Source organism: Thermobia domestica, chromosome 5 (assembly GCF_964235325.1).
Source record: "Thermobia domestica chromosome 5, izTheDome1.hap1.1, whole genome shotgun sequence".
Lineage (NCBI taxonomy): Eukaryota > Metazoa > Arthropoda > Insecta > Zygentoma > Lepismatidae > Thermobia > Thermobia domestica.
Window position 1 is genome coordinate 32574238 of NC_137458.1, and position 27662 is coordinate 32601899.

The 27662-nt window shown below is 36.2% G+C and overlaps 1 protein-coding gene across 10 annotated transcripts in view; it reads left to right on the top strand.

Annotated features, from left to right (window-relative positions):
- LOC145685837 (uncharacterized) overlaps positions 1-27662 on the top strand; it is a 162721-nt gene that overhangs the window by 35982 nt on the left and 99077 nt on the right. The window lies entirely within an intron of this gene.

Below are 27662 nucleotides of genomic sequence, written 5' to 3' on the forward strand. Positions count from 1 at the left end.
CGAAATTATAGAATTGAAATTTTGTCGTGATTGTTTATTTGTGCCAGTCAGTCAACAGTTACATTGTAACAATTATCAGGAGCAACAGAATAATGTTTGTCAAATATTTGTCTACATCGCAGTATGTTCAAATCACTTACGATATTATATTATTACATTGACTTAATATAAACATTGTATCAATTCTCAAATTTTGGTATCTTTATGATACATATTCAGTTCGTGATCACTCAAGAACTAATGATCCATACGCTCTAGTCAATCATTTAACAACATGACATTATTATTACTAAGATTATTACTAAGTAGACGTTCATTGTTTATAACCCTGTCATTAATTTAAGTGAGGCGACAACATAAGCCCTACATGACTGCTACTACATTTTCATTGTACTTTAGGACAAGTAAGTAGCATATACCAACCGTACAAAATACATCTACAAAAAAAAATCTACTATTAATGAGATGATATATTTACAAACGAGAGAAAAAAAATGCTCTACTTCTACTTCTCTACGCCAGGGTTTACATATCTTATGAGAGATTAGAACGTCATTATCAACATTATTATCACTTTAACTTCACAATATAATGTCATTAATTCTCAAGAGCAACGGACACATGATAAAATTTCAGATTGTGTTTAAGAACGACAAATTGAATAAATGTAAGTACGTATATGTTTATCAATAAAGCTGAACATCAGTCAGCTATGTTGACTTCCGATGAGGCAAATATGTAAGAAATTCCATAACGCGTTAATGGCACCTTTAAACTAAATATGTGCCCAAGACAGAGTCTTGCACGGAAGCATATTCGAACAAGATTTTTAAATATAAAAATAAAAAAAAACTACAACTGGAGGTTAGCTGAAAGCTGCACAGATCAAGTATGCACTCGCATATCATGAGACAACAGCAATGAACACGGTACATTTACTATCCTAATTTACCGAAACCCTTTCACATTTAAGATCCAAGTTATATATACGAAATCACGTTCAGAATATAGTTTCTTAACCTACATAAAGCCCTAACCTACGCAATTGAAATACATGTTTAAAAAAAAATCGCGAAACAAAATAACAGGACATTATTTTACCGTAAGCACACAAGTTCAATTTACGTAACCTAAGCAGGCAATCAAAGTATACATTTCCCAAAATATATCACGAGACAAAATAACAGGACATTATTTAACCGTAAACGCACAAGTTCAATTTACCTAACCTAAACAAGCAATCAAAGTATACATTTCCCAAAATATATCACGAGACAAAATAACAGGACATTATTTAACCGTAAACGCACAAGTTCAATTTTACCTAACTTAAACAAGCAATCAAAGTATACATTTCCCGGAATATATCACCAGACAACACAAAAGTACATTATTTAATAGTAAGCACACAATCTGATTTCCTAACCTAACAATCAAGATAGCTGTATATTATGGGACACGTTCAATTTAAATCTTACCTAACCTAAGCAACCTAAACACATTATTTAATGAGGCACACGTTCAAAATGACATCTCAGAGTGAAAAAAATTACTTAATCTAGCAATAAGAAAGAAATGTATCAATTCTGACATGGCAAAATATTAGAGGCACATTAATATCAAGCGGTGCGCTCAAAGTAAAATTCACCAACAATTTTCAATGTTGATCACATATGCTTATAATATCTTTCTATTCAGTGGAAACGAGATGAGCTGTCTAAACGCGTAACGCCTTTTGCTTTAACTACACATATTTATTTCGAAGCACTCCATTTGGTGAATTAGTGAATTTGTTTATGATCGGAACAAGAAGAAAATAAAATAAAATGGATAGAGATTACCAAATTAATGGAGGTTCCTACAAATAGTCCTCTCGGTCCTTGTCACCTGGATCTTTGGCTTCACAAAACAGAATAGGTTAGCAAACCTATGTATTTACACGTCGAAACTGATCTCCTCGGGTATTAGTCCCACGTCCTATTAAATATGGGACCCTGGTTCCAGTATCCGATGAAATGAACTTCGACAACTATACTTCCTGCCCCATTACTTCATATCACTCGTAATGGCGGAAGTAACACTCGATGGCTTTTGGCCAAAACTTGTTTCAATGAATTTTTACTTCGGTCAGACTCCTCAGTGTTCCTTTTCTTCCAAAATAAGTCAGGTTATTCCAATTAATAATTTATACTAGGTTAACTTCCAAAATTCTACACTTTTGGTTACGAAATTTCTAAGTTTTGAGGAGCTGACCTAAGCCATCGTTCTTCTTACACTGTAAAACGGCGTTTCACTGCGTCATCTTTCTCGCGTCACCAGACCTTAATAAACGCGTTTTTAAATATTATATCTTCGACTATAATTAACACAGTTTTACCATAAATACATATCGATACAAGAATCTAACCTTAGAGATGACGAATATCTATATATATTTCTAATTTCTAACTTACCGAGAACTATATTTACTAATTTTTTTAATATTCCTTTAATTTTGTCTGGCCGTTGTTTTTAAATCTCCTTAGAAACAAAGGAATCAACTCACGACGAAATCTCCATGTTGAAAATTTTAACATTTCGTTTTCTCTAATAGTGATCCGAATGCCCTCTTGCGGGAATAACCAGAAATGATCGCTATGTTCTTAACAAAAGAACGAGGAAAGCCACAGAGTGAAATAGCATAAGAAGTTAAATTTTCTTACAATCGTAGTTCTGGATTGATATTTCTAGAAGGTAAAGTAAATTGAGGTAGAGTAAAAGATATTAAGCTATAACATGAGTGGAATTATTACAGTAACGCGAAACAATTGTAGAAAGAAACAGTTCGAAATTTTCGTGGTAAATTATTGGTGTGTCTGCGTATCTCATATGTGTTTTGCATGTCGCATATAAAACTAATAACCTTTTGTGCCATTTATTTCATTGGCAACGAAACAAATTAACATCAAAACAAATCTTTGGAAACACTAGGGTGCAGTGTGACAATACACGAACCAACTTTAACGCTGCATAAACAACCGGTAAACATCAAAATACGGGAGCCAACTTAAACAGAAATGTAACCGATAAACGGTCGGTTACATTTTTCCCGGCGGCTTTAAGAAAAAAAACTACTTAAAACAGTTAGCAAATTTTTTTTATTTTTTTATTTTAAATTTTTTAATTTTTTTAAAATTTTTTTTAACATGACTATTTAAAGTCTTTTAACAATTCTCTGTTTTCTGGAGAGCAATTGAACAATTTTATATTTGATAAATTTTGAGTCGGCACTTCTCTCCCTTCCAAATCTTTTAAAGAAACGGAGATGTGATGTACTCTCGTCACAACAAAAGGCCCTGTGAATACAGGCATGTACTTATGTGTGACCTTCTTAAGTGCATCCGATTGAAAATGGGCCCTAACCATCACCAAGTCCATTTCCTTAATTTCAATGACATTATTTTGCGACTTTCGTTTTCGTTTAGATAACAAACGGGGTTCCACCTGAATATGTCGTTTAGAATTTTCTACTGTTTTCAATTCAGAAGGTCATGGAAATTTTTCTCGAAATCTATCAGCAGCCGAAAAAGAAATGAACACCTCAACAGGCGTACATCCAATGGTACTATTATAAGAATAGTTTAATAGGTCTTGTGCTACTTTTAGCACTGTTTTCCACTTAGTGTGGTTATGGCTGCACAATAATCGAATAATTCGATTGAGTTCTCGATGCGAACGTTCCACTATGCCATTCCCAGAAGGGCTGTATGGCGAGACCAAAATGTGCTGAATTTGGTGATCATTACAGTAAGTCTTCCACGTGTTTGAGAGGAACTGTGGGCCCTGGTCGGATATGATAAAATTCGGATAAGGGAAGAGGTAAAAATATTCCTTTTCTAACGTCCGAACAATCTCAGCAGTTGTGGCAGTCCTTAACGGTAAGTAGCACAGAAACCGTGAATAAGACATCAACAATTGAGAGGATGTAGTAGAATCCATAGCTACATGGATATTTCCCCACGAGATCGATGCACAATTTGGTATGTGGCTTATCTGCCTCAATATGCAGATCCTCACGAGCGATGATTCTATTGGAAAACCTCGCTCGGGCACACAATTCACAATTATTGATGAAATTTTGAAACGTACGTTTTTGTCCTTTCCAGAAAAACAGTTCTTGAACTAATTTCAAACATTTGCTAACACCAAAATGCCCCGTTTCATGAACTTTCCTAATCGTTCTCTCAATTAATGACTCCGGGATTACCAGCAGCCAATGTTTCGTTTTTAAATTTTGAATATATACCAAATTATTTACTAGCCGAATTCGAGATTCGACATCGTCCGACATTTTCGCTTTTAATTCATTACAGTACTTATCACCCGCTTGCATTTGCCTCAACTCATTTACAGTGAACCACGCAATTTCATCATAACAAATAAAATTAACATGATACTCTTCAGGTTCGGCAGGGAGTTCTGGAGTATTGCTACTCAATATGTCGGCTATTTTATTGTCCACTCCCTTAATGTGCTCGAACCGAAGATCGAACCTCTGTAACTTTAACAAAATTTTTGTGGTTCGGGGATCTAAGTTCTGTAAGGTAAAAGCGTATGTCACTGCGCTGTTGTCACAATGGACCGTAACTTTTCTACCTAAAATATAATACGAGAAATGCTCGCATAGAAACAATACTGCTAGTAACTCCAATTGGAAGATGGAATAGGAAACTTCATATAATTTTAATTTTCTACTTGCATATCCGATAACGAGAAGCTCTCCAATATCATCATACTGAGCCAGATAGCCAGCCAAATTTTCTAGCGACGCATCTGAAAATAAGTGAAACGGTTGGTCGAAATTAGGTTGACTGAGCGCTGGAGGGTCACTCAACAATTCTCTCAATTGTTGGAATCTATTTAGCAATTCCTCAGTTAGACAATATTTCCTGTCTTTCTTTAACAAATCGAGAAATGGCGCTGTTAGAGCGGCGAACTGAGGAATGAATTTTCTTCGCCAAGAAAGAATGCCTAAGAAGGACCGAAGTTTCTTCTTAGTTTTCGGTATCGGAAAGTACTTTATCGCTTCGTTTTGTTTGGGATTCGGCTTTAATTCCTTCCCATTCACAATGTGTCCCAAAATAAAATTTCAGACTTGACGAACTGACATTTCTTAAAATTTAGCGCAAAATTTCCAAAGGTTAGAATTTCAGAGTCGTTCCAAATGAATAACGTGTTCGTCCAACTTAGAACTAAAGCACATCACAAATCGTAAAGAGAAGTGAACCTATTAATAGTTCAGCCTTCATTTTTAGCTATAATTATCGGTATACTTCAAATGTATACTGGAAACAAATCGAGCTTAGCCGCACGAAAAGAATTTTTTAAAAAAAATTCCAAATATTATAAATGAGGAGATTCAGTTCAGCTCTTGTGTTCAGGATACATTTTATTTATATTTCGATTTGCGGTACTTCCTTCAGAACAAAGTACGTCGATAAATTTTAAACAAGGCAGTACAAAATCATTTCGTCTCGGAACGAATGCATTTTAATTTCAAAATATTATTTCGAGGAGAGAAGTTTAGTCGAGCAATTATCGCTTTCCTTTAATACCAACTGCTCAATCCATTTTTCCGAATTGAGACCAAAGTAGCTAACAAAATGGGAAACTTTATTGTTATTATCATTATTATTACTAACCAGCTTCGCTGCAACAAAAGAATACGGCGATATACGAAGATGTGATCGTAGTCCCTATTAGTACGTTTGAAAAAGACAGAGGAATCACTGGACCCAAAAGGAATTAATTGACAGGTAGGTTATACTGTTAGATTATACATTTCTGATACTGCATATTATACTGATACGTAAACAAATCCTGAATGTTCAAAGTTAGTCCGAATAATCCCTTTTCAAAAAGAAAATATCCTTTTCCGCAAGTTTAACCATTTTTCTTTTTTTTTTAAAGCTGAAATTATCATTCCCACTGACTAAACGAATTTGACTCAACTTGCCGTTCTTTTACACAATTTCGGTTCTTAGGTTCAATAAAGCCACTAAAAGAGAAGTTTATAGATCAAGATTCTAAATTCCCATTTTGTTATTGAATATCTATATAATCTTTTACCTCCTACATTATTCACAAAACATCATGAACACAAATTAAAGTACTAGAAACACAACAAAAGGAAAAGAAAACAAAATTCAGGGTTACAAATTCAGTTGTAGGAGGAGCTAATACAGGCGGTGATATCTTTGCCTGTCTTATCCTACGGAGTGCTTCTAGCCACTTGCAACAGTGTTTTCCGATTAACGTATGTCTCCGCCCCTGGCTAGAGCAATTCCCTATTAACCACCTAACAGCTTTGATCTGTTTACATTAGCATCTGCGCTAGGTATCCCATTAAGGTTTCTTATATCTTTTCTCCCTTTTCGAAATCTATTCATTCTTTCGTCATCAATATCAAAAGGAGTATCAACATTGTCACTACTTAGCATATGAAGCTTTATATTCTTCACTCGACTACCATTCGCTATCCTATCATACTTCTTTCTTTCACAATAAACATACCCGAAAGAGCTATCATTAGCCTTATCATGCATTATCTGGGGCTTACATAACAAATATTTATTGGCACATATCCTATACCTACTACTAAATACTAAATCTAAATCTAAATCTACGTTTACATCTACTTCATCATAATCCTCAGTCTCATTAGTTACATCATCATTAATAACATTTAAATGAGAACTAAGTTCAGGCGCTTCTAATGCAGCCATATCATTTTGTGAATTATTATTTATCTTATCTAAGACATCATAACAATTATTATGTGCTAATTGTAAATCTGTGCCTTTAACACTATCAGGTTCACGTAACCCCATAGCTCTGATTTCTAGTTTAGTAGTAGCGAGTTCTATTACTTCATCATTCTTAACCGTTGATACTGGTGACATTTCTGTTCAAAAAACTAACATATTAGACGATAATTCATTTTTCAGCACTTTCATCTCATATGAATGTTCATGCTTAAGAGCTTTCACCTCAGAAATTACTTCACCGAATAACTCATCCATAGTACTGACTATGCGTTGTTGGCATGGAACACAAACCCAGCATGAATCTACTTTAATACTTTGTTCAACTCCGGGCTGTGATAGTTTCAAACAGTCAAAGTGAACTTCTTTGCTACAATTCGCACATGCCATCGTTTTTACGTTACTTCGGTCTAGGTTTTCTTTACAATAAACACAAACTTGAAATTCCTGATCGTCACTGGCAGAATCACTTAACATCATCTATTTACATCATATTAATTGGGTCACGCGTTTAGCAACTCATCATCGTTATATCCACTCATTATTTAGCTTTCATCTCGGTTAGCACACAAAACAGAATACTTTATCAAGTAAGCAAATATCCTGAAGCTGAAGTCGCCAATTAAAACAAACCATTTTCTTTGGTTATGTCTGAACATCAAAATAAATAAATCCTGGCTGAACGAAGCCAATTAAAACAAACCGTTTTATTTTACAATTATTTAAACTTAATGTTTAGGTTATGTTAGCTTTCGCCAATTATAACAGCCCAAATATTACGGTAGTTGAAGAAAGAAAAAAAATTCAATTTAAACATGCGCAACAAATTTATGAAAAGATTTCAGATTCTTGTTGAGTGGCTAATCGAAATGAAAGACGACTCGACGTCATTAACAAAATTGAATGAAAGAAAAAAAATAGTATCAAACTTACATATGCTTAACTCTATGAGCAGTATTCGAAATTATAGAATTGAAATTTTGTCGTGATTGTTTATTTGTGCCAGTCAGTCAACAGTTACATTGTAACAATTATCAGGAGCAACAGAATAATGTTTGTCAAATATTTGTCTACATCGCAGTATGTTCAAATCACTTACGATATTATATTATTACATTGACTTAATATAAACATTGTATCAATTCTCAAATTTTGGTATCTTTATGATACATATTCAGTTCGTGATCACTCAAGAACTAATGATCCATACGCTCTAGTCAATCATTTAACAACATGACATTATTATTACTAAGATTATTACTAAGTAGACGTTCATTGTTTATAACCCTGTCATTAATTTAAGTGAGGCGACAACATAAGCCCTACATGAGTGCTACTACATTCTCATTGTACTTTAGGACAAGTAAGTAGCATATATCAACCGTACATAATACATCTACAAAAAAAAAAAAAAATCTACTATTAATGAGATGAAATATTTACAAACGAGAAAAAAAGATGCTCTACTTCTACTTCTCTACGCCAGGATTTACATATCTTATGAGAGATTAGAACGTCATTATCAACATTATTATCACTTTAACTTCACAATATAATGTCATTAATTCTCAAGAGCAACGGACACATGATAAAATTTCAGATTGTGTTTAAGAACGACAAATTGAATAAATGTAAGTACGTATATGTTTATCAATAAAGTTGAACATCAGTCAGCTATGTTGACTTCCGATAAGGCAAATATGTAAGAAATTCCATAACGCGTTAATGGCACCTTTAAACTAAATATGTGCCAAGACAGAGTCTTGCACGGAAGCATATTCGAACAAGATTTTTAAATATAAAAATAAAAAAAAACTACAACTGGAGGTTAGCTGAAATCTGCACAGATCAAGTATGCACTCGCATATCATGAGACAACAGCAGTGAACACGGTACATTTACTATCCTAATTTACCGAAACTCTTTCACATTTAAGATCCAAGTTATATATACGAAATCACGTTCAGAATATAATTTCTTAACCTACATAAAGCCCTAACCTACGCAATTGAAATACATGTTTAAAAAAAAATCGCGAAACAAAATAACAGGACATTATTTTACCGTAAGCACACAAGTTCAATTTACGTAACCTAAGCAGGCAATCAAAGTATACATTTCCCAAAATATATCACGAAACAAAATAACAGGACATTATTTAACCGTAAACGCACAAGTTCAATTTACCTAACCTAAACAAGCAATCAAAGTATACATTTCCCAAAATATATCACGAGACAAAATAACAGGACATTATTTAACCGTAAACGCACAAGTTCAATTTTACCTAACCTAAACAATCAAAGTATACATTTCCCGGAATATATCACCAGACAACACAAAAGTACATTATTTAATAGTAAGCACACAATCTGATTTCCTAACCTAACAATCAAGATAGCTGTATATTATGGGACACGTTCAATTTAAATCTTACCTAACCTAAGCAACCTAAACACATTATTTAATGAGGCACACGTTCAAAATGACATCTCAGAGTGAAAAAAATTACTTAATCTAGCAATAAGAAAGAAATGTATCAATTCTGACATGGCAAAATATTAGAGGCACATTAATATCAAGCGGTGCGCTCAAAGTAAAATTCACCAACAATTTTCAATGTTGATCACATATGCTTATAATATCTTTCTATTCAGTGGAAACGAGATGAGCTGTCTAAACGCGTAACGCCTTTTGCTTTAACTACACATATTTATTTCGAAGCACTCCATTTGGTGAATTAGTGAATTTGTTTATGATCGGAACAAGAAGAAAATAAAATAAAATGGATAGAGATTACCAAATTAATGGAGGTTCCTACAAATAGTCCTCTCGGTCCTTGTCACCTGGATCTTTGGCTTCACAAAACAGAATAGGTTAGCAAACCTATGTATTTACACGTCGAAACTGATCTCCTCGGGTATTAGTCCCACGTCCTATTAAATATGGGACCCTGGTTCCAGTATCCGATGAAATGAACTTCGACAACTATACTTCCTGCCCCATTACTTCATATCACTCGTAATGGCGGAAGTAACACTCGATGGCTTTTGGCCAAAACTTGTTTCAATGAATTTTTACTTCGGTCAGACTCCTCAGTGTTCCTTTTCTTCCAAAATAAGTCAGGTTATTCCAATTAATAATTTATACTAGGTTAACTTCCAAAATTCTACACTTTTGGTTACGAAATTTCTAAGTTTTGAGGAGCTGACCTAAGCCATCGTTCTTCTTACACTGTAAAACGGCGTTTCACTGCGTCATCTTTCTCGCGTCACCAGACCTTAATAAACGCGTTTTTAAATATTATATCTTCGACTATAATTAACACAGTTTTACCATAAATACATATCGATACAAGAATCTAACCTTAGAGATGACGAATATCTATATATATTTCTAATTTCTAACTTACCGAGAACTATATTTACTAATTTTTTTAATATTCCTTTAATTTTGTCTGGCCGTTGTTTTTAAATCTCCTTAGAAACAAAGGAATCAACTCACGACGAAATCTCCATGTTGAAAATTTTAACATTTCGTTTTCTCTAATAGTGATCCGAATGCCCTCTTGCGGGAATAACCAGAAATGATCGCTATGTTCTTAACAAAAGAACGAGGAAAGCCACAGAGTGAAATAGCATAAGAAGTTAAATTTTCTTACAATCGTAGTTCTGGATTGATATTTCTAGAAGGTAAAGTAAATTGAGGTAGAGTAAAAGATATTAAGCTATAACATGAGTGGAATTATTACAGTAACGCGAAACAATTGTAGAAAGAAACAGTTCGAAATTTTCGTGGTAAATTATTGGTGTGTCTGCGTATCTCATATGTGTTTTGCATGTCGCATATAAAACTAATAACCTTTTGTGCCATTTATTTCATTGGCAACGAAACAAATTAACATCAAAACAAATCTTTGGAAACACTAGGGTGCAGTGTGACAATACACGAACCAACTTTAACGCTGCATAAACAACCGGTAAACATCAAAATACGGGAGCCAACTTAAACAGAAATGTAACCGATAAACGGTCGGTTACAGGCTAAAGGGGATGGTGATGATGAGAAATGAATGAAATGGTGGAATGAAGAAAGTGGGAGAACCCCGAGAAAACCCACGAGTACGATGTGTGTGTAGACGGCGCTTGCTGGGATCGAACCAGGGATCCCAAGCACTGGAGTGAACGCTCTATCACTGCGCCACCGGGCCTGGGATTGTTCGTCAGGTATTGTAAATGAGCATCCTCATTTGCCTAGAGTGGACGCAGACCACCTTAATGAGCATCCTCATTTGCCTAGAGTGGACGCAGACCACCTTAATGAGCTTGTGTGTGAGTCTAGTATTTAGGGTATTTTTATGTAAGAAACAAGTTTTGAAAATAAAACTAAATAAAAAATACAATAGATTGTGCTTTTGTTAATTTCTGTTTTTATTGATTTTTTTTCTTATTTCGGGTGTCGTGTGCTTTGGTCGACTGCAATGGTGGTTTGGTGTATTTCCCGTTCTTCTTTATCACGTTGGGCCGACACTTATCCTATAGTGAGGGCCTGCCTACGGAATTCTTTTGGGAGTATCTTTAATTCTCACTATGGATGCCTCTAGTTTGTGTTCTATTTCCGGCAGAAGTTCTTGCTGTTTAGATAAAATTTTAAGATGTAGGTCCACATCTCATATAGTCTTGGTACTGAAAAGGACGGTAATCTTCGATTCAAGAAAGGAAGCAATCATCAGTGTGGTGTTGTGGCCTCAATGGTTCACTATCTTGAAATTAGAGGAAAAATCAGCACAAACTACTAGAAGGGATTCTAACTGTCCGAGGTTGTGAAGGGGTTAGTGTGACTCGATATGTTAGTCAGCCGCTTTGAAACTAATTGAGATAAAATTTCGCAAAAAAAAAAAAAAAAAAAGTCCTTCACAAGCAGTGTTTCTTTCAGAAACAATGTTCCGGGGGCACTGCAGGTACTATTCTGTTTGTTATTGTATGATAGACTGTTATTTTTGTCTCCTTCGGGGGGAACTCTCAGAGCTTCAGAGGGCAGTGCTCCCCAAAAAACATGTCTGGAAGAAACACTGTTCACAAGTTATTCTTTAATTGCACAAAAGTCGACAGTTCCTAAAATGTCTTTTCTTCTTTCTACTAGTAAGGGATATTTTGATTTGATTTTTTTGAGTTGAACAATCCGTTCAGCAGTGAGGCTATATGAGGCATGGACCTACTGATTAACGTGGAATACGAACAACATGAGCTCCCGCCGGGTCTCCCACGTCAAAGACGCGGCATTGTTTTGTAGTGTAATATACGAGTGTAGGGCAGTAGCGTATATTGTGGGCTGTAAGACATTTGTCTTGATACTGTAAGACATTTCACAAATGATAACCTGCTTGGTGCAAAACTTGGCTTTTTCACAACATTAGCAAAAACTGTTGAACCTTTCCTGCGTGAATTTCAGGGAGAAGCTCCATTAGCTCCTTTCCTTTACAACTTGCTCCAGGCCATAGTATTGTCTGTTGCAGGTCGTTTTGTGAAAGATAGTGTTTTGGAAGGCCGGCCATTGGTTAAGATTGATTTCAATAATAGCGAAAACTTAAAGCCAGCCAAGTTTGTAAACATTGGGTACACATCAAAGGATGCTATACGAAAAACGAATACCGTATCGGATAGACATACTCTTGAATTTCGACAAGACTCGCGCAGGATGTCAGAAATTCATACTGAAAATAATGGACAGGTCACCTCTAAAATTCAACCTGACAAGAGTAATTTCTTTCCTGGATCCAAGTGTGTTTGTTATGGATGACACTGTAGCTGCAAAGAGATTGTCCAATTGCCTAGAAATTGTAGTATCCAAAAATTGGATTTTAAGAACATTAGCTGATGAAATCCAAGGTGAATTCAAAGTTTTTGCTAAAAATCCTCTTGTATTGGAAGCAATGAGAAATTATGACAGGAAAAGTAAGAGATTAAATGACCATTGGATGGAGATGCTGCATTTAGGCGCATGCTCAGTACATATGACTGATTTTGTGAAATTTCTCCTCATTTTATCTCATGGAAATGCTAGTGTGGAGAGGGGATTTTCAATCAACAAAGAATGTTTAATTGAAAATCAAAGCGAGTTGAGTCTAATTGCACTCAGGCAGGTACATGATAAAATTTCAGCTGTGGGTGGTATTGATAAGTTTCCAATTACAAAGAGGGTTGTCCATGCTGCCCGCAATGCTCATGGGGTATATGTTGAGTCTTTGAGGAATCAAGAAGATGAAGAGAAGAAACAGAAGAAAGAGAAATGCCATTAAGGATAAAGTTATTGAACTCGAGGCGAAGAAAATGAAGTTGTTGAATGATGTCAAGGAGAAACTGTCTGCAATTGATGATGAGATTATTGGTTTGAAGTCTTAAAGCATTTAAGTGGATGTGGTCTTAACTTCAGTTTGATTTTAGTGAACTGCAAATCTGTGATTTGAGGTTTTAAAACATTTCAGTAAAGTAGTGTTCGTTCCAGTAATTTGTGTTTTACTAGTGGACTGTAAGTGTGTGTACTTTTGTGACTAGTATTAAGCTTAAGGTTGGAAAGCGATAGGGATAGACATTCCTCTTCTCGTTCTGTGCAGCAGTTGGTTACAGTGGAGTGGAAACACACAGGATAATTGAAAATTAGGCAAGTACAGTGAGTCCATAAAGTATTCGTACACCTCGTAATTTTGCTGCAGTATGGCCCAAACAATTTATTCCAAACAAAAAATCCACAACAAAAATAAAATTTCTGGTAGAAAAAATTACAAAACAAAAATAAATCATTTTTAAGATCACAAACAAGTATTCGTACAGTCAGTTTTTCTTTTTCCACATATCATCACTATCACAGCCGTTTTCACTATTCTAATATTTGGTGGGATAACCGTTGACCTTGATAACTGCTTGCAGCCTCTTGGGGACGTTTTTAACACACTTAGCAGTCACTGAGGATGGAATTTTATCCCACTCCTCTGCCAAAGCATTTTTCAGGTCACACGCATTAGAAATCACTCTTTTTCTAATCTGCTTCTCAAGATAACTCCACAAATGTTCAATTGGGTTCATGTCGGGAGATTGGGGAGGTGTATGTAGTTGTTTAGGGCAATTGTACAGAAGCCACAGCTTAGTAGTTTGAGCTGTGTGCTTGGGATCATTGTCCTGTTGAAATACATAATTTTTGCCTAGTCCTAGTTTTGCAACACTAGCATCCAAATTTTGTTTCAATATGTCTATATACATTTTGTGGTCCATGATTCCATCAATGAAGTGTAGGTTTCCAACCCCAGCGGCACTCATGCACCCCCACACAAGCACACTACCACCACCATACTTCACTGTTGGCAACAGATTGCGAGGTTCAACTTATGCAATTTTTTGCCGCCACATTTTCTGGCTACCGTCTGATCCAAAAATGTTAAATTTACTTTCATTCGAGAAGATAACGCGCTCCCACTGCTTTGGGGTGTCTGCCAATTGTTCCTTCGCGAAAGCGAGGCGTTTCTTCCGGTTCTTGTCGTTCACCCAAAACTTCCTACGGGGAGTCCGTCCATTGTACCCCGCGGCCCGTAGCTGTTTGCGGACTGTTTCGTTGCACACCTTGGTACCGAGTCGCTCTAGCTCTGCAGCAACTTTAGGGTCACTAGTTCGGGGGTTTTCCTTGATCGTGCGGACTATGACACGCTTATCTTGATCGCTGAGAGATGTAGTCGTCCAGTCCTATTGCGCACAGATTTTGCCACACACAAACGGTCTATCACACTTTGTACTGTTGACCGTGGCCTATCGACTAGCTCCGATATCTCCCGCAGCGATTTGCACTTGTTGTGGAGGCGTAGAATGAGTCTCCGCTCCTCCAGTGACGTTTCCTTTCCTTTGCGGCCCATGTTGACAGGGTTGACTGTAGTACTCGCTCAGCAGTTCAGTGAGTGCACCAAGACCGTTGTGACCGAAGTGACGTGACATCTATCGTCATTCACATCTATCCTTTCCTTCCCCGCGTAGCCAGCGAACCGAGATTCGTCCAAAAACAAGCACACTTCCAAGGAAATGCTGGGTGTACGAATACTTGTTTGGGACCTTAAAATTGTTTATTGTTGTTTTATATTTTTTTCTAACAAATGTTATACTTTTGTTGTGGATTTTTTGTATGGAATAAATTGTCTGGGCCATACTGCAGCAACAGTGTTATTTTCTGCAGGTATTTCATATGAAATAGCGCTTCACTGGCGCGATTTTTACAAAATTACGAGGTGTACGAATACTTTATGGACTCACTATAAGTGATTAAAATTAGACTATTTATCTTCGATAGTGTTTTTTGTAATTCTTTTTTAATAATGATCCTCTAGTCCACATTGCATTTCACTTGTAGCTTCTGTTTAAGCTTTGAAAAACAATGATATACCAATTTTAGATCTCTCTAGAAATTTTCTGGAAAACCGGTAAAATTTCTGGAAAAGTCAGGGAATTTTGAAATTCCAAATGAGTGGCCACCCTGTACAAGTATCATGGCAGTATCTAACGAAATAAGCATGAAAGTAAAAAACAATATCTGATTGTACCTCAGAAATTCACTACTTTCTTACCATTTATAGAACATGGTATAATATAAGCCTCAACTGTACTTTCCCTAATTACCGTACTGATTTTTTTAAGATGCGTTGTGTAGGCTTTCTGATAATGGTACTTTTGAATGTACCCAACAAGAGGGAAATAATAGATGGAAAAAGGGAATTTTCCCAAAGTTCCTTCTAAAGTTGGCTATTAAAATTTTCTGTAGCTGGCTGGCAACAGACAGACGCAAACTATCTTGTGGTCTGTTTATGGAAAATAGATTACGGTAATAGAAAAATAGCGAGAATCTAGAAAAGAGAACGGTTAGAACTTAAATTCAAATTTTTCGTGCGCTCACTACCTCGTTGTAACGATCTGTACTCACTTTTGTTCAGTAAGGAAAAATGTTCGGCTGGCGTAAGTGGACGTGCGCTCGGACGTATAGGTACGTATATATAAACAAAAATTTCGGATGTTTTGCCCAAATTTAGGGAATAGGCAGCACTGCGCGCGGGCCGGTCCAGTTGATGTCAACAATTATGTATACATCCGAGATATCTACATGACAAGTCTTAAGCCGATCAGACACCGTCCTAGTTTTCCATCAAATGTATCAAACTTTTCTTTGATGGTAATTTTGTCAAATAACTTGGCTGAAACTTTTCCAAGCATTATAAACGATCAAAATTAAGGATAAGTATCTTCCTCGTTTGTTTATATATCTTGTTTCAATTGTTAGATTACTTGAACGTACGTGTGTAGTTTTATGAATAAGATTATAGAAATGAATGGAATGGCTACTCACAATTACTACTGTCTCATTTTCTTCCTTTATTGCTAATTCCAAATAATTTTTGTTTTTATGCTTTATTTCTTGTTCATTAAATACGTGTCAATTTATATTGTATTTGCTTTTCTGATGCTTAAATTTCGCATAATTAAGTTAATTTTTTAGTATTCTGTTACCTTGAGGCACTGATTAAGAATAAATAGTTCGTCATAAAAACGATAGTTTTTTAGTTAAAATGAGTGCATATGAAAGAGGATTCTGGAGGATATTAAATTCTGGAAAAGTAGGCAACCAGTAAAGTAATTTAGAAATGCAAAACAGGCAATGTTTAGCAAAATGGGTCCAGCTATTTTTTGTTTTAAAATATGCTACAATTTCCGTAGTTTTGTTCACATTAGGTTTGTTTTGGTTAGTTTATGTTACATTATATTAGTGTAGAGATCCAGCAAAATTAAAAAAAAAAGATGGAATTTCGCTTATTTCTATTAATATTAGGTTAATTTAGGTTAGTTCAGATTAGTTTAGATTACTTTAGGTTTAGGTTATAGTAGGTCTAAGTACTTGCATCTTGTATTTTTATGTAAATTTTGCATTTTTATGTATTTCTGGACCCCTTCTGCTAAACATTTACACGTTCTCTAACCTATGTGATTTAATGCAACACCAAGCGTTTTTCGCACTATCCCCATTTACGCTCACACCCTTGTCACTTACGCCCCTCCCTGTTGCGGACCGAAGCTTGCGCTAACTTGCGTGTCCTCTGTTGTGCTCCTGCCCTCACTCGGTTAAATACCATCCTAGCATTTAATGTCCGCCAAACACAAGTTACGTTTTCTGGAGTTTTTTATGGTTTATAACCGACGCGTATTTATACCGCAAGAAATGTCCGTGTAAAATGAATCTGAACTCATGAGTGCAACTTCTACCCTAAGAAACAATTCCCAAGACAGTACGAACAAATTTCGTAAGGTAATAATTACATGTAATAAGATAGCACGCAATTCATTCCAGATGCATCTAATGCACGCATATTATCATTCTGTGCACAGTTATCTGGGTATGCACCAAAAAAATAAGGAATCATTTAAAGCAAGAAAAGTGAAATAAAAATGTTTATTAATTTACAAAATATTCTCAATCTACACCAATGTTGGGAGGTCACCTGTGGTACTGAGCCCTAATATTCTTTAATTTTATACTTATACTAAACGGGACATTTCTAATATGCATCAAAAGAATTTCAACTGCTTAACGTGTCCACGTAATATTCAATTACAGTGCCATCGCAGAGCAATCTTCATTTGTTTCTTTGATGCAATGTTGGATGAAAATAGAACAAGTCGTATTTTATAACTGTTGTATCAAATATTGTAAGCAAGCCAGAAATTCCTTGCACGTTCAAATTCCACTTTGATGAAATATTTGATACAATATATGATGGAATATTTGTTCGTCTATAACGGGCTTTAAAGAGATCTCTCTACAACGAAGGAAACTCAGGAAAGAAAATGAAAAGGAGAAATTCAAAAATTCTCGAATTTTTTTACTTTGGGCTGAAATTTGAGAAGGAAGTTCGACACCCAAAAGTAATGGAAACTAATATGGTAAACTGTGGTCCAACCATATTTGGCCAAAAAGTATCCTGATATCTTAATTAGTGGCCACATAGAAGCGGATTAAAAAAGTGATACACCCGTGTGTGCCACTTTGTCCACTGGTGTCTGAATAGGTTAATATCTGTCATTTTCTACTACTTGTACATTTAACTCCCTCCCCGTCTCCATTCTTAGGGGTTCAAGGAGTGTCCCATACAGAAGTGGACACCTGCATTGAAAGAGGGACAAGGAAGAGTAATATTTTCAACAATGGGTACGGTTTCGATTTATTTTTGTGCCTCCTCTCCAACATATAGTTTGAGCCTATCCTCCCAGATGGAGGCCCTTTGACGAATAGCAAAATGGAATGATACTTTTTTTCTCCGTGTGGCTGTTCAGGACTGCTCATGAGTGCAAGAATATCACTCGTTACGAGACATTATACTCCTAGAATTTTCTTTCTAAACGTACAAGTTTTCCGTATAGCCGTAAAGACCAATGTTAGAATGACCGGAAATATTTTGATCAGAAATAGTATGTGGAAGTAAATGAGCAGGAAAATGAAAACAAAGGATTTTCGTAACTAGAGAGCCTGTTAAATCAAAGAGAAAAACTTAAAATAGTAGCAAGAGAAGAGTTTACTAAAAGCATCAATGTGGGCGAGAAAGAAAGAATGTAGAATATTTGAATCTGCAAAAGAGTACAATACTCTTAAAAGGAGTACATTTGGTCACCCTAACCTCCTCATTTCTTGAAGCAAGTTCTATCATTCAACTCGACCAGTATGTGTGGATCTGTTTAGCAATAACTCGAAAACTGTCGGACTTTAATGGATCTCTGATCCGACTTTAATGGATTCATATACTTTCGTAAAAATTATACAATTTTTAAGCAATATGGTCAGTATTTGTTTTGAGTCTTTTCCAGAATCTTTACTAATTGATTTTAAAATTAGTTACGAGTAAGCGGTTAATTTCCCCTCAGTGAGAAGCCAATTCTCTTCCCCTATCTAGTAAGATTATAAACGGTGTTTTGAAGAGGCGGTGAACTTTATATCGAAGTAAAACACAGCAAAATGTTCTTAATATCCATGAAATTGGCTTTATTTGACAAATCATTTTATGGAGTTAACGTTTGAATATGATATTTGGCATGTGGCTACCGCGGCGGCCGCGTAAATGGCGCAATCTGCAGGTCCGATTTTCATACACTCTTCGCAAAAAAATCAGGCTGTATTTCGGCAATAACGCGTCGAATCTTGACTTCCAAGTGCTCAATTGTTTCTGGTTTCTCTGCGTAGACATGCAACTTTAAATATCCCAGAGAAAATAATGAAGTCAAATCGCAGGAACGACGTGGCCAGTTAACAGGTCCGTTTCGGTCCACGTCCATCCCGGTGAGTTTGTCGAGTTGAACAATGGTTTTCGAAATAAATTTGCACAATTTGCAAACGTTGCTCTGACGTGAGTACATTCATAATGAATTACGAAAAAAAAAAAAAAAAAAAACGAGAACTATAATACAGAAAACAGTGTTCCCAGTTTAAAGTTATCCGCATCTAAAAACCCCTTTATATATATTTCCGCAGAAGAAGACGAGAACCCGATCATATAATAATGCGCACTTAGCGTGGGCTGGGATCGATTGATGAACCCCTTGCACCGGAGGTGATCCCTCTGCCACTAGACTTATTTCTGTTGTTATGACTTGAATTTACAGAAGAAGCAAAAACATTTTTCATGAAATATTAACTTTCCAGTTGGCCCTTTTCTCCTGGTGGAGACCTCCAAGGGAAAGAAAGCATGCATATTCACTTAGCAAGTTTCAGCGTAACTTTCTGCTTTTTAACTAGTTTCCATAAAGCTAGCGAGTGTTCTTTTCCGGAAGCTTACTTTTGTTGGTTAGAATTGAGATTGTTGAAAGAAAGGTGATGAAATGTATTGTCTAAAAATAAATTAATATAAAATTAACGTTTAGAAAGGAAGAACATCGACCTCTTTCTTAGGGGTTATATTGTCATAGTTTCACGTAGGAAATGTTATTACTTCTGTTTTAAAGTAACGACTCAATTGACTAAGAAAATTTACATCTATTCAATCCTATCTCGCCTATATTTCTCCACGAAAAAGATTTCGTCTATTTTAAGCGAGATGGAAATTCCTGTCATCTAAAATTGTTGGGAGAAAATTTCCGTACTAATGAAGGAATTTTTGTATTAAAATTATTAACCATCAGCACTACGAAGCGGTGAGATCGTAAACTTATTTGGAAATAAATCGGCATTATATTTTTATCGGTAACAAATACAATACGTAGATATGAAAATCAATAATTTAATTTCAATGTTGGTCGTTTCTACCAGCAACATTATTAATATGAAAGATTGATTTCTAAAATACAAATAAAATTAATAGCTGTATAGGGTACGTCGAATTTTAATTTTTTACTTGTTAGTATATTTCTCTTATAATTGTAAAAAGAGCTGAAAATCGAGAAATACACAATAATCTATATAAAAAAATATAGATTGCTATAATCTAAATATAAAAATGAAAGTCACCATGTGAATTAATAACTCTTGAACCACCCTACCCATCTCGATCAAATTTTCAACATAGATAAATATTGGACCTGGGAGTGAATTTATTATTTTTGTTTTGAGGGTAAAACGTAGAGGAGGGGGATAGAGGAGATACATAAAAATGATAGAAAATGACCGATAATAGTGTTGAGTCCATAGTTCTCAGGATCACTGAGACGAACAGTGACACATTTCATGCTTTAAATGCAAATTCAGACCCCTCCCGTGCGAAGAACGGGTATTCTGCTAGTATCACTTAAAGTTAAAATCTGACATCTAGTGTATATACACACACCAATTAATAAGCGAAAAAAATAGCCGACTATCAAACTATTTACGTCTCAGCAGGGTTCGAATCACTATTGAAAACTCGGGAAAATGGCTTCTTTTCCCTGCTTTCCTAAGCTGAAACTGTTTTACGTCTGGTTTGTTTTCCTTGTGCATTTGTTTCTCTGTATGTGTGTGTGAGGGAGATATTGTGTAATAGACAGAGCGATAATGAACGTCTTGTGCAGAGTGTCATGCATTTTTGCAGGGTACAATTTCACTCGATGGTCACTATCGAGCAATTTCTCATGGTCTTACTCATCAGATCAATCACTCTGAAGGTGTGCATTTTCATAGGCCAACCTGTCAATCAAATGATTCGTTCTGAAACCACTTTCACTCTTATGGGGTGAGAGGACACAGAACAAATGTGAATTAAGTAAGAAGAGAAAAAGGGAAAACACGGGTTAAAATAAATACGAACAATTGTAATTAATACTAGAGGAGAAAAGCTTAGAAAATGTTTCACTTTCACAAAAACAACAATAAAGAAAATAAGCGGAAATTAAAATAGCTAAGAACAAAACAGAGAACAAAGAAATGAGCAAACAAAACTTTCGGTAACGAAGAGAAAAATAACATAAACAATGGAAAATTGAAATAAATAAGACAAAAATATCAAAATCTATCGCAAATTTAAGTAGATAAAAGGATACAATATAGCAAATGAAAATAAGTAAGAATAGGGAAAGAATAATAAACCAATTGAGAATGCTCCATGAGCATTGCCAGAACAAACTTAAAAAGAATGGAGAGATGGAGCGGGAAGGAAAACTGTCATTGTTCCTAGATGTAAAAGCAATTTTTTTTTTTTTATCCGCACCAACGTCTCTCTCGCAAAAATTAATAAAATATCTCTCCATGACTTACAGTTCTCGAGATAAGGCTGCTTAAATATCTAGAAATTTGAACTTTTTTTGGCCAATATCTGGGGAACGGTGGCCAGTTGACCAGTAGACAGTTAATCAGTGGGCACTGGTTACTATTTGGTATTAAAATGTTCACCATCCTCTTAGGTATTGTATGATCTCTCTACAACTTATGGTTCCCAAGCTATGGCTCGTTAAATATCTAGAAATTGGCCATTTTTTGTAATAGTCATAGGGAGTATAGTCATAGAGAGATGATATTTGTGTTAATCAATACCTAAGGGAATGATAAAAATTTTGGTACCACTATTAGTTGATGGATAAACCAATGGCCAGTTGGACAGTGGCCACCGGTTACTAGTTGGTACCAAAATATTTTTCATCCTCTTAGGTATTTATCAACATCAATATCATATCTCTACAACTTATGGTTCCCGAACTATGGCTCATTAAATATCTAGAAATTGACCATTTTTTGGTCACGAGAACTGTAAGTCATAGAGAGATGACATTGGTATTAGTCAATACCTAAGGGGATGGTAAAAATTTTGGTACTGATATTAGTTGGTGGCCACTGGCATTGGCCAAACCAGTGGTTCAGTTTGACAGTGGCCACCGGTTACTATTTAGTACAAAAATCTTTTCCATCCTCTTAGGTATTGGTCAACATCAATGTCATCCCTCTACAACCAATGGTTCCCGAGCTACGGCTCGTTAAATATCTAGAAATTGGCCACTTTTGGTCAATATCAAGGTAACGGAAAGTCAGAGAGATGATATTGTGTTAATACCTAAGAGGAAGGTAAACCATTTGGTACCGATATTAATTATTGGCCACTGGCCATTGGCCAAACCAGTAGCCAGTTCGACAGTGGCCACCGGTTACTATTTGATACCAAAATATTTACCATCCTCTTAAGTATTGATCAATGTCAATATCATCTCTCTACAGCTTATGGTTCCCGAGCTATGGCTCCTTAAATATCTAGAAATATGCCATTTTTGGCCAATACCACAGGAACGGTAAGTCATGGAGAAACAATATTGGTGTTAATCAGTCCCTAATAGAATGGTACACATTTTCGTATCAATATTAATTAATGGCCACTATACAACCGGCCACTAGCCAAACCAGTGGTCAGTGGGACAGTGGCTACCGGTTACTATTTGGTACCAAAAAGTTCATCATTTTGTTAGGTATTGATCGTCTCTCTACAACTTAGGGTTCCTGAGCTATGGCTCCTTAAATAGCTAGAAATTGGCCAGTTTTTGGTCAATATGACGGGAACGGTAAGTCATAGAGAAATGATATTGGTGTGCATTTTGGTACCGATATTAATTGGCGGCCACTATACAACTGGCCATTGGCCAAACCAGTAGCCAACTGGCCATCGGTTACTATTTGGTACCAAAATGTTCACCATACTCTTAGGTAATGAACAACACCAATATATCATCTCTATGACTTACGGTTCCTGAGATACGGCTCCTTAAATCTCTGTCATCTTGTCATCTTTTTATTTTTTGAGTGAAAGGCAGTCGTTAAGGTGGAACGTTCATACTTCTGCATATAGTCAATCCATTTTGTAGAATTCATAGTTCATTATTCCAGTTTTCGGAGATACCTTAACCCTCTAGTGCATGGTTTTGCCATTTGGCTACGTTTTATAAATCTTGCTATATACACTATTGTACAACTCCAGTCCCCCGGATCATTCTTTTACTATGCTCTGCTGTGGTTTTGATTGTATTTCTTCCCGCTAGATATATACTTACAGGGGGTAGACAGAAAACTCTAAAAACACTTCATACAGGACATGTAAGTTTGGCCCTACACTGTACAACACGTGTTGCGGTTGCCGATCATTTTTTTTTTTGTTTTCAATGTGTCATGTGGGCCTTCCTCTTCCGTCAGCAGTAACCGGTCCATCTGTGAACGTCGTGGTGTGAAAGTGGTGCGGTAAAATGGACGACCTGACAGACTTTCAAAGAGGCATGATCGTTGGTTTCCGTCTGGTTGGAGCTTCAGTGGCAACAGTGGCGAACATTGTGGGGGTATCGAAAGGCAGTTTGTCCAATGTCACGAGGACATACACAATTCATGAGCAAACGATGTCTGAAAAGCACAACAGTGGTCGAAAGACAATCCTGTCAGATAGGGACCGGAGGGCATTAAAACGGATTGTAGCAGCTAAAAAAAAGACCACTGCAATGAAATTACGTCTGAACTCAATTCCGGCCTACAGTACTAGGTTTCGTCGGAAACAGTACGACTGGAACTTCATACAATGAAGATTCATGGCAGGGCCGCTATCGCCAAACTCCTGGTCACAGCAGTAAATGCGAAGAGGCGTATCCAGTGGTGCAAGGACCACAAGGCGTGGACTCATGAGCAGTGGAAACACGTAATATGGTCTGATGAATCGACCTTCACCTTGTTCCCAACAACCGCTCGTGTTCACGTATGGAGAACACCGTCGCAGGCCTATGATACAGACTGTCTGCTCTCAACTGTAAAGCATGGGGGTGGTTCTGTTACAGTATGGGCAGTGATATCGTGCTTTTCTGCAGGTCCCATCATAGCCTTGCATGGAATGATGAATGCTAAGACGTATGAGGCCATTTTGGGGGACCAGGTTGAACCCATGGCCCAAATATTGTTCCCTGATGGTGATGGGATCTACCAAGATGATTTGGTACCCTGTCACGCTACAAAAACGGTGAAATCATGGTTTGAGAAGCATGCCTAGGAGCTACCACACCTCCCCTGCGTCCCACAATCACCAGATCTGAACATCATTGAGCCATTGTGGTATGAATTAGAAAGGCGTGTTCGGTCTCATGTCCCTCCACCAGTATCCCTTAAGGAACTCGAGCATGTTTTGGAGGAAACAATGGTGCAAAATTCCACACATCGCTATTCAAGAGCTGTATACGTACAGTCCAGGTCGGATCCAAGCTGTTTGGACGCAAAAGGAGGCCCCACACCATACTAAGTATGGTTTTCACACATATGCAAACGTTTTAGATTTTTTGTGTGACCCCTGTATATTTCAGTAGCGCGTAAACACTAAATGCAGATGTAATATAAATAAAAGAAGTAATTTAAAGATGCATGCACTGTAGAGTTAAGCTTCTCAATCATTTTTTTTTAACTGTCTCCACTATTTCCTAGTTTCTCCGGGACTAATTGCAATCATTCATCAAGACGGTAGTTAAGTTGATTTTCTACGCTTCTCTTGATTGCAATCTAAAACCTGGTCGCAAAAGCATGACAATTAGACGTGGCATCTATTTACATTTTCAAGCTTCGAGATATGAGATGTATTCTTAGATATCCTGCGGTTTAACTTAGTCAACCCTCCACTGGATTGTTTGTTCTTTGGCTTTCATGATTGCAGTTCAGTAATTCTCTTGGGATGTTTGGATTGTCCATCCATTGTTCAATGAAGTAATCGTTGAACTGTTCGATTTTCTGGCCAGATGGACAGTCCTGCATGACGATGAGCGAAATCCGAGCGAGCTCAAAATCCGTTTTCAGCACTCGAGATTCGTTCTGGCCAGACCACATTTTAAGAAATGAAGACAGTTGCTTGTATTTTCGCTCTGTTTTATCTGGCAGCAATGCATACCAAACTGATACAACCAACGTCTTTTCATGTGTGCTTCCTGCATCTGCATGTATAGTGTACAATTGGGAAAAATACTTGCATCAACTCTTAAACTTTCCGTCAAAAAAAAAAAAAAAAAAAAACATTGCTCGCTGTCAAAGTACTGGTACTGGTTTCAAAGCCCTTACCAAAACACAGAATTCTTGCTACACACCTACAGTGAACTTGGCAAGAACAGGAATAGAATAACTATAAATTAAAAATTCATTTATCTATTTTCCTATTCTCTAAACAATGGACTTCGATTTGATTAACAAAGTGCTTATTTTATTCTTAATTTTTAACATATATTAATTTCCGACAAAACAGATTTTAGCCAACTTAGCCGCAGAATACCTTGAAAATCGATTTGTAGAAATAGTATAAATTTCCGAAAACACTGGGGTGGAAACGTGTTTGACGTGATGAATTAAGTGACTGACTGGTGGACCGTGTGAAAATGCACGACACCTGCGGAATTATTAATACGATAAACAGGACCCTGCGAAATTTCTCGATAATGTGCGCCGTGTGAAAATGCACGGAATTCTTGTGCAGTATGCAGAGGCTGGCGTCACGACTATAACAAGGGTTGGTAATTACATGTAAAAAAAAAATTGCTGACGCGTAAACAATGAATAAAATGCGTAAAAAAAAGCTAGAGACAAGTCTACAAATTAAAATAAAACTTTTTTCATGCTGATTACTGTTTGGTTTGATAGAAGGAAAAGGAATTAAATTAGTTTCTTCTAAATTTGTATGACATCTCGCTGAATTTTGCAATTTTATAGACTCTCAAGTTAACATCATAACGCAGCTTTGCCTGTATAAATAGCAAATAAGTGTCATGATTTGTGGCACTCATGATTCTGTTTAAAATCGCTTCACAATGTTTTGTAGTATATAGAGAAAATCTTGAGAGGAGAAAACCTTGTGGGCAAAATCTTCCATAGCTAAAATCTCACATGGCCGAAATTTTGCCGCTCAATATCTCGCCTGGTCAAAGATTGCGGACCAAACCTCGCTGTCCCAAAAGTCTTAGGCCGAAATTTCGTACACATAAAACTTTGCCGTAAGAAACAGTAGCTATATAAGAGTTTCTGACGTCATAATAACAATATAAGCAAATAATGCTTAATTTATACACTACAAGCGACAAAATTGACTTTCAAAATGAATGAATATATAATCGTCAAATAAACATAAGTTAGGTAAATCTTGTCCATCGGACGCATTTTACTTAATTATGGTTAAAGTGAACTACAAATTCCTCCGAAGGTTCAAAAGTAATGCCTAAAATTTATTATATCACGATTTTTTAAATATAAACATTTTCCACTAGTTTCGAAAATTCAGATTTTAATTGAGAAGGTGGCAATTTCTACAAGCTTTCCTCCACACTTAAATCGATGTAGTCTGTGTCATCGAATTTGGAAACAAGTAAACCATTTAAAATGAAGTTCCTTTTTAATAAGCTGTACCCATATTTGTTTGTAAAATGCAAAAAGGCGAGATTTTATGTGCTGAATACGCATGAATTGAGAATAGATCCTGTTCGTTATGAAGAGGTAAAATGTAATGTTAGTTACATGTTGCGAGGGAGGTCGAAGACTGTCCATGCCCATATCTTGAGAGTGTTCATGAAATAGAGGGATATGTCCCGTAATAATACATAAATTCTTGCCGGAACAAAAAATCTTTCTGTATTGTGAAGGAGCCCATTATTGGAATTTTAACTACATAAGCTATTTTAAGTGTATATTTAATATCCTATGCCTGGTCTACAGAGTATATTCGTAAACAACAACATGAGAACTTTTTTTTTTTTCGTAGAGAAAACCACGTGCTATCTTACTACAACTACTATGAGCAATCACATGATAGGCACTGTCACCATCATCGAGTCATGTGACAAAAGAGGAACACTAGCGCCACCGTTGTCCAGAAGAGAGTATAAAACAAGACGTAAGTTCTTTGTCGGCATCAGGTCCGACTGGTCATCTTCTCTCTTAGTTTGGTTGATGATCTGAGAGATCATTTTCATGAAAGTATTCCATTTCATTTTTTGTTTCCAATTTAGATACACACAGTGTATAGTATTTATATTTGAATGTCACATACGCATTTGTAATATTCATATAAAAAAGCATGTTTCCCTGACCACAAGAAATTAGAACAAAGTTACAGAACAGTAATTTGGACTACGTTCAAAACGCGTTTTCTGACGTAATGTTGTAAGAACAGTAAAATATTCTGAAACTGAATGTTGAGTCTAATAATTTGAACATATCTGTACTTTAGTCTTGTACTTGCAGAGAAAGAGTTACTTGTCATGTACTTGCGGGAGGTAGCTTTAGATTTAGTTCTTGAGTTAAAGCATCAAATCCAATGAGATAGCCTTCCATACGAACAGTTAAAGAATAATATTAATAACACTCAATCGTTCCAAATTTCCGACCTACGTGGCGGAATTTGAA